Below are 12,899 nucleotides of genomic sequence, written 5' to 3' on the forward strand. Positions count from 1 at the left end.
ATTGCTACTCCAATGGAGACAGGTTTGAAGTTGAGTCTTCATGATGCTGGAGATCACTTTGATGTCACACTCTATCAGACAGCTGTTGGTTGCCTCATCTATGTATGCATTACGAGGCCGGACATTCAGTTTGCAGTCTCACAGGTGAGCAGGTTTATGCATAGCCCAGGGTCTCAGCATTGGGTGGAAGGCAGTTAAACGCATCTTTCGCTACTTGAGTGGCACCATACATCTTGGGTTGTTTTATCCCAAGGGGGGATCGTTGCCGCCAGATTTACATGCTTTTTTGGACTCAGATTGGGCTGGTTGCTATGACACAAGAGTTTCCACAAGTGGTTTTTATTTCATGCTCGGTAGCTCATGCATATCTTGGTTGACAACCTACTATGGCCACTTCTAGTTGTGAAGCTGAGTACAGGGCAGCTTTCACAGCTACGGTTGAGTGTGTGTGGCTCAGACGGCTTATGGCTGACTTGGGTGTTGGACAGGAGTCTGCCACCTCTATCTTCACTGATAGCCAGAGCGCATTGGCAGTTGCGAGAAACCCAGTTTTTCATGCTCGCACAAAGCACATTGAGGTGCATTATCACTATGTCAGGGAGAGACTCTCAGCAGGAGAGATCAGCTTGGCCTATGTACCAACATAGGACAACCTCGCCGATCTTTTCACAAAGGCGCTTCCTCGTGAGAAGTTCGAAGCTTTCCGCAAAGCTTTGGGCTTGCTCCCCTTTGTGGATTGATCTACTTCAGGCATGGCACTCCCCTATACATGAGTGCCAGCTCTCGTTCGCACCAGCACTCCCAGGGGGGATTTGTTGCCATATATATAGGCAGTGATGTGTGTGAACACACTTAGGACCACCGGGGCACTTTTTTCCTCTTTAGGAGGTTTTTTCCCCCGGCTTGTATATACGCCCATCCTTCTAGGGCTAACTTATCTTTGTACATTGACACAATCTAATACACTTTGTGTTGTGTGTATTCTTGCTTCTACTTCTCCAAACTTTGTGTGCTTTCCTGCAACCCTAATTCCAACAATTGATGCTCCTATTGTTTTGAGTCACACTATGTATCTTTTTCTTTAACTACATATTTTTTGGTTGAGTAGTTGTATCATACAACTTCACCAATGTATCCCATGCATCCTTGGAATTATCTATATCATGAATATGAAATAATATACCATATGTCACATAAGTCAAAAATAATGTAGCACTTTGGAAGCCCTCTCTATCTAATTCCTATGTGTTGTAAGCTAGGTAGGTGTTACATTCACTGATGGAACTCTTGGCTCTGTGTCTCCTCACCTATCACCGAATTCCACAGTCCTTTGCCTTTCAGAAAGTTTGTCATGTAGTACTTCTAAATTTGAAAGTTGTTTCTATCAAGATTTTCCCCAACAATTTTGTTTAGAACATCACTCATCTTGCTATGCATAATGTTCACTGAGTATTGCAAACAATCAACTCAAACACTCATACATACATGTGCTTGATTCACCAATGTTGTCCACACATTCCACAATTTTATGGCGAGACAGAATCCAGGACTCAAAACCACTATTTGCATAAGTTGAAAATCACTTTGCGTCACTCACAAATTCTGAGAAACACATCCAATACAATCCTCCACTTTCTAAAACACTCGAATGTACTGACATGAGCTCAATCTTGATACTTTACATCCATTCGTTCACATACATCCAGTATCTAGTACACACAATCCACTATAGCTTGCAATGTCACACAATACTGAGCTCTTTAATGTACCAAATCACCGGGAATTGATCCAATCGAGTGTATACCATATGCCTTTACATCCATACATACCTCCATGTTGCATATAAATATCATCCACAAGGCCACCATCATGTGTCAATTACATGCTAAAAATAGCTCTCTGTTTTGGTCGAGAACCTGTAAATTGTCAAATACCAACACTAATCCACTTCAAATTTATTCAAATTGCATCTAAATATTAGGACCAGGCGGCAGGCATTCATTATCTTTGTATCCAGTTTCTCTAGCCATGTATAGGCTCAATCGCACTAATGTTGACCAAATGAGTAATTAATTTGATGATTAAGGATCTTTTTTGCTAATCATACTTAATAGTCCTATTGATCTTGCTTAATCCAGCTTGTTTTTCATCAATACATGCAAATGAGTGCTTGTGTGTTTCATCAAAATGGTATACATGCTTGGGGATCAATTTCTAAGATTCTTGAGCATTGTATGTACTCATTTGAGCCGTTTTTACTTCCTCCCTATGGATTTCTGCGCCAAATTTCAGCTTGCCTCCAATTCATTTAACTACTTCAATGTTGCTTGGTTGACCTTGGGTAATGGTTGGGGTGAGATACATATGCCTTAGCTACACTTCAATCACCTCAATGGTGCATACAGTTAACATTTGCAAGTTCCACACACTATGAGCTTCCATAGCCTCAATGTTGGTGCATACAATCAACATTTACAAGTTCCACACACTATGAGATTCCATAGCCTCAATGTTGCCTGCAAATCTTTCCCACTTACTGAAAACATGTCTCAATGTCTTGCCAATGTATCTCTACTCATGTCCAATTAAATATAAATCAAATATATCAACTCCACAATGATCCACAATGTCATACATTCACATAAGCCTCTTCACAGCTTCCATGGAGAGCGTGCAAAAAACTTATTTTCACTTACTTTGGGAATCCACTCTTTGCTCAAATGTTGTCAAATCACCTGTAATCTACTCATGGGTGTTTAGCTATTCTTACTCAATAGGCCAAACTCTTAGATATGTTGATTTGGTGTGCTCCATAGCTTCTCTTTGCTCCATAGCTTCAATGGAAAGCTCCAAATACTAGAATGTTGCCTCTTGCTTACTCACTCAAGAAACCCTAATAAGAGCTACCCAGGCTCTGATACCATGAAAAGAGAATAGAGGGATACACAAGAGACACACTTTTAATCCATAGTTGCTCACATTATATCACCACACACAAGGTAGAGAATCTCCATAGATTTCATTCATTACACTCCACAAAACACACACTAGAATAACCTAAATCTAATGTCCATACACTTGGCCAACTGGACGCGGCCATTATTATCCACACACACACTGCTAGACTGGTATCCACACACTATCTCTATCCCACCAAATCCCGATGAGCTTGCATTCTCAACAGGACTTTCATACATAATACTCATATACTCATCACATATGAGTATTGGGATGTCAAAATTTGAGGCAATGTATGGATATAAGGTGAATGTTCCATGGTTGCATCCAAGAAAGATATGGTGAATCCAAATGTAAGGGAAGAAATTGATAAAATGCAAACACTTCTCTATCAATGTAAGGAGAATATAAAGAGTTCCCAACCAATAATGAAGCAATACAAAGAGTGCCCAAGTAAGAACTAAGAAGTTCAATATAAATATGTTGATAGGAGACCAATGGAGTTTAAGGGGATTTTGTATTTTTGAGAATTACCAAGTCCACGTATAAAGAGATTGTGGGGAGAGAGAGGTTGTGGGGGAGAGAGAGAGTTTGAGTTCCTTGCAAAAGCAAACACACACACGACAAGGTATAAAGAGAATGTGGGGGAGAGAGAGAGCTTGAGTTCCTTGCAAGGAAACACACATGCACACTAGAGAGTGCAAGACACAAGAGAGAGATGGATGGCTTGTAACATGCCCATCTTCAATAAATGAATTTATAGTCTCTTTTATAGTGTAAAAATCATCAATTTTAATAATTAAGCTATTTCCACTTGGAATCTTAAAATTTTGAGTCCAAATTTGGAATTTGCGTGTAATTTTACCCTAATATAGGATTTTACAGCATTCAAAACAAATACCAGAATAAGTCTCTACATAAATTTTTAGTTAAAGTAAAGTAGCTTCCGACCTTAATAAATGCATGTCCAGGTGTCCGATTGATGAACGGACTACACCCCTACGACCAAGGAGACACCCTATATAATTTCACCGAAAAACATTTTCACAACCTTCGGGTGCACAGGCATGCATATCGAGGCCGACGTCCCAAAAAGGGATCCCCGTCCTAAAAATATGTCATACACATACCTAAGTGCCCATACAACAGCCATGTAAAGGCTGACCGCACTAGCATGTGGTTCCCATTGGCCACCACAGATGGGCACCCATGCGACCACTGACCTGAAAGGTACATGCGTAGCTACAGATTGGTGTACTTTCACTGTATACCGTCCTTTGTACCTCGCTTTGCTCTTTCTTTCCCTGCACCCACACCCATACCAGCCCCTATATAAACCCCCAATACTTCTCCGTGGTCGACACCCGATGTTAAAACCCTAAAGATCACTCTAGCTAACTATGCATAAACATGCATAAACTAGGCATATACTCATCCACCCGACCACCCCTGAGCCCAAGGGTGTACACATAAATACAATGAAGTACCACATATCTACCTTAGTGTCCCATACCACCAAGAGATATGACTTCACTCTAGTAGCACATAGCTCTAGCATGAAATGGCAAGAGAGTAGACATAATGCTCTACACAAAAGAACATCCCTTGAGAGTGCCACATGCCCCTAGTATATAGGAGGGCCCTCAAGTGACTCTAGACCCTCCATTTCCCTTGTGTGACCCTTGGTTGCCTGACCCTAATCCCAACCCAAGGTTAGACCTAACCCTTGCCCCACTAGAGCATGTTCCCATGCACCCATGCTCACATGCCTAGGGTGGGTTAACCTCCTAGTATATGCACATATAATGTGCACATAACATACTTCCCCTCTCTCAAAACATTGTACTCTTGCAATGAAAATAAGGAAAACCACGCTAAATTTTCTTAACTGACTTCCAAGTTGAATCCTCAATTTCCCTATCTTTCCACTTAATTTTAACCTCGGGGATTAAGGGACTACAAAGTTTCCTTTTCCTGAATTCAAGTACCTTTTCAGGTTCATGTGGAACATAAGGTAAATCTTTGACTTCAACGAGTTCTTGAGGAGTAATTATGTTATCCTCACCTCCCAACTTCTCTTTCAGTCTATTGACATGAAAGACTGGATGAACTCTGACATGTGGAGATAGTTTTAGCTCATACGCAACCATACCAATCGAACGTATAACTCGAAATGGACCATAATATCTAGGAGATAATTTTGAGCACTTTCCTATTGATGACAAAGTTTGAGAATCTTTAGGAACTTTCAAATAAACCAACGCTCTTGGCTTAAAAGACCGACGTGAGCGTTCCCTGTCAACATAAAACCATGCTCTATCCTAAGCACTCCTGATAGAATCCTGAGCTTGTGTCAGCATTTCCTACATATCACACAAGAAATCCCTCGATGCATCAAGTTCAATGTCCTCAACAAGTGCCCTAGGTTGATACCCATACATAAGCATGAACAAACTATAACCAATAGCCATATGCTTAGAACTGTTATAGGCAAATTCCATCATTGGAAGATATTTTTTCCAACTTGATGGTTTTCAAGAGACATGCACGAAGCATATCCTTTACAATTTGATTCACATGCTCTGTTTGCCCATCAGACTATGGGTGATCAGAGGAACTCATACTCAAAGTAGTTTCCAATTTCACAGGTTTCCCATCTTAGAACAAAGTTGTGCCTACTGCAAAATCACTAACATCAGTCAACAATGTAGGGCTTGCTAGGATCTAGTAAGGCTAACATATGAGCATCTCTAACTTTATATTTCAAAGTATCAAAAGTTTCCTGTAGCTTCTCATTCCACTCAATCGGAGAACTAGACTTCTTATTTTTACCCTTACGAAGGTTTGTAAAAGGCACTATCAACTTCGAATAATCCTTGAAGAAACACCATGAAACCTAAGAAATATCTTAACTAATTGACCGTACGCAGAACTGGCCATTCCAGAACCTTTCGGATCCAATCCAAAACTATACTTAATCCATCTCGAGAGATCTTATGACCCAAGTACAACAATTCCTTTTTGAAGAAATCACACTTAGATAATTTACAATACAGTTTCTTCTTCATAAGCCTTCCTAGAACCTCTTTAAGATTATTCTCATGCTCATCCAAAGTTTTACTGTATATCAAAATATCATCTAAGAAAACCACCACGCATTTTCCTAATGGATCCCAAAATATATCATTCATCATTTGTTGAAAAGTTGTTGGTGCATTAGTGAGACCAAAGGGTAACACTAAAAATTCATATTCGCCATAACATGTCCTAAAAGCAGTTTTGGGAACATCTTCCTCCGCAATATGAATCTGATGATAACGATGCAAAAATACTACCTCAAGAAGCATGCATAATGAAAGACCCTAGAGGGAATGCCCGGCCTTGACTCTCCTTTGGGAATCCCACAAAGAACCAATGGCCAGGTTAGCTTAATAATCATTTAAAAAGAGGTTTTTGATTAGCCTTTAATGTTAGCAAGTAAGAAAGAGGATGCTACTTTTTGTTATTTTGAACCTACTAAAATTCTTGTAAAATTATTACTTTCTCAAGAAGATGATGTGGTTTCTTATATCCTATGGGTGGCGACACTAGTGAGGCCCGGAGTTGACCTAAGGTATTGCTCTTACCATTGGGAAGTTGGAACTCGTCAGTTTGGGCGAGTATTATTAATGCTACCTAGTTCTGTGGGCCCAAGCTAGTGGGGTAAATAAGCCCACCCTAGCACATAGACATTCCTCCGAGGAGTGGGAGGATTAAGTGACAGATCTTGAGAGGGTAACACGATGACTTGCTACCAAAACGACAAGGTGTATGGTCCCATAGGGATTGCCTAGTCTATGGAGACTGGAAGGCCAAATTCTAGATAATTGGCAAAATAAAATAAGCCTTGATCTGGCTATGGATAGATTTTTACATTGTATCTATTTTTCTTATTAAATCCCTTGTCTTCTATTATTGTTGTATCATTGGCTAAGTGGTTGTTTTAACAAACACTGTGTAAGGTCTCTAATTAAGAAACTTGTTTATATATGTTGCACAGCGTAGTAGGACTAATTAGAAAATAAAATTAACGTGTGAATTGGGGGTGGAAAGTGGGAGGATGGAATGCCTGATGGCTCCATCATATGGACAGGTGGACCCGATTATTCGGGTAGCTTTCCAATAGAATTAATTAAAAGCCCTACGTTGGTAAGTAGGTCCTTGGGCAACCCTACTCTAGAGGATTAGACCAACAGCTATGCCTCATGTAAATGGAAAAAAAAGCGTTGTTTCTAGGAATCAAGAATAGAGGTTGCCCAAGTTATGGTCAATCACTCTATGAGTGATTTGATTTTAAGAGTCATTTAGGAGACCACGCTCCCCCTACAAGATAGAACTAGGTCTTACCTATTAGTCGTATCCTCGCATCTTTACACAGTCGAGGTGTTGATGAGTAGGAAATTTTTCTTTTAGACTTAGTAGACTATCTTAAGGTTTCCCCTTTTTAGGTTGGGGGACCTTACAATTGGTATCAGAGCCAATCATAGTTCCTAGGATTTGTTATTTAATGTTGTGTTCGATTGTATGTTTTACCTAAAATAAATTTTGATAATAAAATTTAAAAAATAAATTAAAAAAAGATACCTTACTATTACAATTTGAATTGGTGATTGAATGATTGTAGAAAGACGGAGATGCTTAGTCAAGATTCCTAGTCTTCCAGTGTATCTTCTAGATAGCTTATTGCTCTTCAAATTTCAAATTTCACGATATGATGGCACAGATACTCGAGAAGTTGTCCCTCCTTCATCCCCCTTGTATCTAAAGAGGGTGGGGTAGAGATCACTTTTGGAATCGTGGGTCGAGGTACTTCATCATTCAAGCAGACCAAATTGGGAACCTCACCATTGATTTAAAGCGGGTTTGTTGGATCGAGAAGCTGAAGATGGTCCGCTTATTCTGGTTCATGGGTACTCCCAGACCCGACAGCTATGTGACCATAGAGGGGAACTGTATACCACATAACTTCTATGTATATTATCAAGTGATGCAAGTCTTACCCGTCAGTAGAGTAGCTGTTATGGAACCCAATACAATCCAGAGTCTACCTCCCCTACCTTCAGTCTTCTGTATCTTAGAAACCACCGCGAAACCCTCGTATTTCACCTTCATGGACTACTCGTGTTTTATGTCTTAGTTAAGCCTAGGAGTCTCTTTTATGATGAATAAAGACTAATTACATTAGTCTCAAATCCTTGCAATAAATCTTGTCCTTGTAAATATTTGAATTGAGAAATAAAGTGATTTCAGAGCTTTACTTTTGAAATCATGAGCATAGTGTGAAGTATCAATCTCGTGATCCTAAATTTAATCTTGCAATGATGGCTAGCCTCCTCTCCCCAATGAGAACTATACACGAATACCCAAGAGAAGAAGCTCCTACTCAAACAGATGCAACCTCCCTCCTTTAAGGGGAAAGGTTCAAAAATTGAGAAGGATGCTAAAGTAAGGATTAAAGCAATGGATGATTAGTTCTCAACTACCGATACTAGAGTGGCAAACTAATCCATGCTTGCACGATTTCACCTCACTAGGGATGCTAAACTCTGGTGGAAACAATGGTGTCATGATAAGGGAGTCACCGACGAACACTCTCCCAACCCTGGGATGACATCAAACAAGTTGTGAAGGAGCGGTATCTCCCCCACTCTCATGAATATATCAAGATAAATGAGTTCTTTAGCCTCAAGCAGCTCAGTTTAGCCCTCAAAGAATACTACTATAAGTTTATCACTCTCCGGAAGTATGCCCCATCCATGACTACCTCCCAATAGGTGGCCCGCATTTGCAAAGGCTTGAATGAACCTTTGGATTCCCACCTTGAAGAAATGAGGCTGAGTACATTGCAAGATGCTATCATATGAGCCAAACCTCTTGTGAAGAAGCTGAAGTCTAGCAAAGCTAGGCCCCATAAGAGATCTCACCTTGAATCAAACCCTAAGGCCCCATAAAAATGCTCCCTACTACAACTGAGGTTGATAAACCAACTCCTTTATTCCCTGCTTGTATGTTGTTTCTTCTAGAGAGGCCCTTGTGTGTTTTCAATGCCATGAGCCAAGACACTTTAAGGCCAATCGCCCCAATCTAGCAACATCCTTCCTTAATAAAGTGGTCAAGAAAATTAGGGCCGTGGAACCCCCATCCACAAAGGTGCAAGAGGTGGAGGACATGGCAAAGGTCGCAGAGTAGTTACCCATGCCGCCTGTGTTATAAATGAAGAACCAACCTTGGAATGGCTAAAGAAGAGCATGCCATCGTCCATGCGGTGGTAGAACATCAAGGTCCTAATCATCAATTTGGTGTGATTCAAACCCCAGCCACTCATCATGGTAAGACATTCGAGCTTTTGATTGATTTCAGCAATACCCATTCATTTATTTCTTCAAGGTGGCAAAATTAAACCGGGGTCAAAAACTAGCTAGGAAAATGGTTGTAGAACTAGCCACTGGAGGAAAGGAAGTAGTATCTCACCACTCTGTGTAGGAAACCTTTACTTTAAATTGGGTAGTGAACAAACTTATGGCCATTTTAAGGTCTTGCCATTAGGTATTTATGATGGGATCCTTGGGATGGATTGGTTAATCACAAACAATGCTAGTATTCACTGTAACCAGGGGAGTATCACTTTTAAAAATGAGCACGGCCAAGTAGTATTGGTTTAGGGAAAGACAGGTAAACCCAAGTCTAGGGTAGCCAAAGCAAAACATCTTCTCAAGGGAGCACGTAGGGAACAACAAGTTTTCCAAGTTAAGCTCAACAAAGTTGCTGAACCTAGTAAAGAATCAAAACCCTCTTGGGTCCAAGAATTTTCTGACATCTTTCCTGATGAGCTCACAGGGCTACTACCTCCTCGAGAAGCCTATCATGAAATCGAGCTAATTCTTGGTGCTCAACTTGTCTCAAAAACACCCTATAAGATGTCTCTCCCTGAAGCCATAGAGGTCAAGGAGCAACTTACCACCTCATTGATTCAAAGATTTGTATGTCCCATCAGCTTTCTTTGGGGAGCACCCATTCTTTTCCAAAAGAAGAAGGATGGCACTCTTCGTCTCTACATTGATTATCCAGGGCTAAATCATGTCACTGTCAAGAAAAAGTATCCCATCCCTTGCATAAGCTTCTTGATAGGCTTCATGGGGCTAAGGTTTTCTCAAAGATAGACTTGAGGTCTAGCTACTACCAGATCAGAGTCAAGGAAGCAAATATACCCAAGACAGCTTTCAATACTTGTTATGGCCACTATGAGTTTACTGTAATGTCATTTGAGTTAACCAATGCTCCTTCAACTTTCAACCACCTAATGCAAGATATATTTTGTCCCTACTTTGGATGAATTTGTGCTTGTCTTTTTTTATGATATTTTAGTCTACTCCAAGTCAGTGGAAGAGCATGAGGAGCATGTGTGTAGAGTTTTACAATTACTACGTAGACATAAACTCTATGCTAAGAAAAGTAAATGTACCTTCTTTACTCTTCATCAGATTGAGTATCTTGGATTCATTGTCTCCCAAGATGGTATCTTAGTAGATTCCACCAAGGTCAAGGATATATTGGAATGGCCACCCCCTAAATCAATCCGCGGAGTTTGTGGATTTTTGGGAATCACAGGATGGTACAAGATTTGCATCAAAGATTGCTCCTTGGTAGCTGCATCTTTGACCCGTCTTCTTAAGAAGGATTGTAAAATAGTGTGGTTGTCAATCCATCAAGTCACCTTTGATCAACTCAAAGCCATCATACCTCAGTGCCAGTCTTGAAACTTCCTGATTTCACCAAGGGATTCGAGGTGGTTACTCATGCCAGTAGTTTAGCACTTGGTGGTGTCTTAGCCCAAGAAGAAATATATGTGGCTTATACTTCTTGCAAGCTGAAGCAATGTGAGGCCAGCTATGCCGCCCATGATTTGGAGATCTTAGCAATTGTCTCTTAGGGCACAAGTTCTAGCTTGTAACCAACCACAAGAGTCTAAAGTGGATCTTCACCCAATCTAACCTCAATATGAGGTAGAGAAGATGGGTTGAAATCCTGCAAGAATATGACTTCGACATCAAATTCCACCCTAGGAAGGATAATGTGGTAGCAAATGCACTTAGCTCCCACAAATCTTTCTTGAGTGCAATTTTGATGTCAAATGACCCCATACTGGTCAAGGTGAAAGAAGTCTCATTTCATAATCCTGATTACCAAAGGATGGTGAAATTAGTCGAAGAAGGGGAAACTTCAGAGAGAGAGAAAAATCTAATCAAGTGTTACCTTACCAATGATGGGTGCCTCTACTTTAATCACACAAGCTATTATTCCTAAGGATCCTACCCTAAAGATGCTAATCCTCCATGAAGCTCATGATAGCCCCACTCTGCAGGGCATCTAGGCTATGCCAACACCTTCTCCTCATATAGGGGGGCTCACAAAGTAGAGTTAACCCGGTGGTTGCGTAGTTACCTGAGGGTGGAGCAGTGATATCCAACATTGATGTGGGTTGATGTGTGGATAATGTGGATTGATGTGGATGGATGTATGGATGATGTGGATTGATGTGTGGGTAATGTGGATTGATGTGAATGGATGTATGGATGATGTGGGTTAATGTGGATTGATGTGTGGATTGATGTGGATGGATGTATGGATGATGTGGATTGATGTGGATGGATGTGGGTTGATGTGTGGATAATGTGGATTGACGTGAATGGATGTATGGATGATGTGGATGGATGCGTGGATAATGTGGATTGATGTGGATGGATGTATGGATGATGTAGATTGATGTAGATGGATTGACGTGAATGGATGTATGGATGATGTAGATTGATGTGGATGGATGTATGGATTGATGTGGATGGATGTGGATGATGTGGATGGATGTATGGATGATGTGGATTGATGTGTGGATGATGCGAATGGATGTGATTTGATGTGGGAATGATGTGATGTGATAGGAATCGATGAAAAAAAATGTGGGAAGATGAGAAAAGATGGACTAATGTGAAAGGATGTGGAGTGATGAGAAAATATGAAAATATTGTTAGAACTGTATTTGTATGTGAAATCTATTTTTAAATGACTGTTTTATGTCAAGAATGTTGGAGAAGCATTTTGACCGTCTCGTGTGAATGAGGTCGTGGAGACCTATCTGTTAAAGTTGCAACTGCTGAGACGGAGAGTCAACGGAGGACGTCTCGCGTAGCAAGGTCGGCCGAGGTCTTGACCAGCCTCCCTCAGTTTGATTTAAATGGTGAGCTTCTGGTACAATGGATGAGGGACTAGAGAAGCGGCCTATGAGTGAAGCGCTAGGTGACCTGCGAAGGATCCTAGAGGGTGCTGACCATATGGTGCTCGGGCTCTGGGTCACCAAAGATACCCACACGTACGTCACCGAAGATATTGGAACAAGGAGTAAGAGTTGTTTTCTGAATTCGGGCATGGATCTGGTTGATTGACCTTGCTGGTCCTCAACGGATGAGTCCATGGCTCTTTTATATGGATCTGTTGGTTGATCTTGCTGATCTTCAACAGAGACTCCATTTTTGTTAAAGTGAATACTTGCCGGTTACTATGAGCTAGGAACTATCGAAAAGGCCACTGAGTGGACAGGGGGGTGAGCGTTCTGGCGTCTAGGGGGCCTGGAAACTCTTTTCCTTGGTACCCAGGCAACCTAGCCAGATTCTTAATTGGATCCCATTACTACAGTGGTTGGGCGGTTGGCTAACCCATGGGATTGGATGGGGTTAGGCTGGACTGAAGGATCCCTAAATTGAGACTCAATTCTGTTGTAGTTCGATAGATGAAGTAAATCCCGGACAAAAATTGTTCTATGGAAAAGAATCAACGGCTGTGCCTCTCAATGAGGAAAAAAGCATTGGTCTCTATGATCCAAGTACAATCTTTTCCCTGATCTGACTATG

The sequence above is a fragment of the Cibotium barometz genome, chromosome 5, assembly GCF_041138505.1.
Source record: "Cibotium barometz isolate CiBa-2024 chromosome 5, ASM4113850v1, whole genome shotgun sequence".
Lineage (NCBI taxonomy): Eukaryota > Viridiplantae > Streptophyta > Polypodiopsida > Cyatheales > Cibotiaceae > Cibotium > Cibotium barometz.